This window comes from Otolemur garnettii, unplaced genomic scaffold (assembly GCF_000181295.1).
Source record: "Otolemur garnettii isolate 467f Iridium unplaced genomic scaffold, OtoGar3 scaffold00070, whole genome shotgun sequence".
Classification (NCBI taxonomy): domain Eukaryota; kingdom Metazoa; phylum Chordata; class Mammalia; order Primates; family Galagidae; genus Otolemur; species Otolemur garnettii.
Genome location: NW_003852465.1, coordinates 7,094,762 through 7,096,255, shown reverse-complemented (window position 1 = coordinate 7,096,255; position 1,494 = coordinate 7,094,762). Strand labels below are relative to the sequence as shown.

The 1,494-nt window shown below is 41.3% G+C and overlaps 1 pseudogene across 1 annotated transcript; it reads right to left on the bottom strand.

Moving 5' to 3' along the window:
* Positions 1-404: 404 nt before the first annotated feature.
* LOC100959765 lies at positions 405-844 on the bottom strand (annotated as a pseudogene). Its single transcript, XR_153951.2, has one exon. The product of XR_153951.2 is annotated as a 60S ribosomal protein L36a-like (transcript).
* Positions 845-1,494: the final 650 nt, after the last annotated feature.

Below are 1,494 nucleotides of genomic sequence, written 5' to 3'. Positions count from 1 at the left end.
TTCAAGAAGATTTAAGCCTTGCCTCTAATCAATCCTACCATATATCCCCACACCATTCTAAGAAATAAAAGGAAATCCTTAGAATATGAAGGTCTCTTCTTCCTTCAGAGAACCTCATTATAATCAATGAATACTTATGAGGACCTTCCACTTGCCAGGCCCTGGTCAAGGAACTGAGTCTACAGAGATGAGTATAAATGTAATCTCTGACATCAGTGATTCCATAAAATAGCACAGGACACTAAGCCAAGAGGAGGCACTTAATTAGTGTTCCAGCTAGGCCTGCTCCAGCCTTTATGAAGAGAATGAATGTGTCCAGATAATAATAAATAACAAATCAAGTTCGTGGATGACAAAGGTACACTAGGGATAATTTTTGCTCTTTTTGTTTTGATTTTTTTTTTAATATCATTGTATTTATTTCCCTACAGGTAATTTTTCTGTAGCTTCAACAATTTCTCCTCAAAAAGACAAAAAGTCTCAAAGTTTAGAACTGGATCACTTGGCCCTTTCTTTTCTTATCTCCTCCCAGTTCAAAATGCTTGCATCTCTTAATGGCCAGCATCCTCTTGGATCTGCAGTTAGGCTCAACACATTCCAGCCTTAGCATAATCTTCTTTGTGGTTTTAGCCTTCTTCCGGAAAATTGGCTTTGTCTGCCTACCATAGCCACTCTGGCTTTCTATCATAGTGCCGCTTTCCTTAGGCATACAAAGAATCTTTGCCCTTCTTATACTGGGCCACTTTGTGAGGCTGATGCTTGCCATACTTCTTACAGAAAGTTCTTTGGGTTTTAGGTACGTTGACCATCTCTACAGTAGAACTGTCTCTACGATGAAATCGTGAAACTCAGTGTTCACAGCCCTCACCTCCCGCTGCTGGCACTCACAGGAAAGAGCAGAGGGTAGTGGAAGTAGGAAGTCGATAATTTTTACTCTTCTAATTAATTTGAGCACACATAGTGTTTCTTTGTCTTTGCATCACCAGAAATTTGCCTTGCAAAGGAAGGGCTTCCTATGTGGTTTAGGTTGCTTCAGTCTCACCAGTGATTAGTGGCAAAGGTACCATATCAGAACCTCCCAAAACCATCTCTAAGGAAACTATGAAGACCCTGTATCTTTATGGAATGACCAACCCCAACAAAATTGAGAGAAATAATAGCTTTCTTTAATGCTTTCCTAAAAGCACTCCTCCCCACTCTCATGAACTCCCTAATACACATCTCCATCCCAGATCCTTCTACTGCTCACTAAACCTATAATGGTGGCTTGACACCTCCACCTGGCTGTCACCTGAGTTTCTTAAATATACCATGCCATAAGTGGAACTCACTGTTTCTACTTTACCCTGGTCTTCCCATTCTCAGAGACTACCCACCTTGTCCACTGGTTCCATCCTCCACTCTACTCCATTTCCCATCAAACCACACACCCTGCTGACCTGTTGTTTTCATCCCTTCTTTCTATCACCACTAGTATTACTTGGGCTCAGTCCA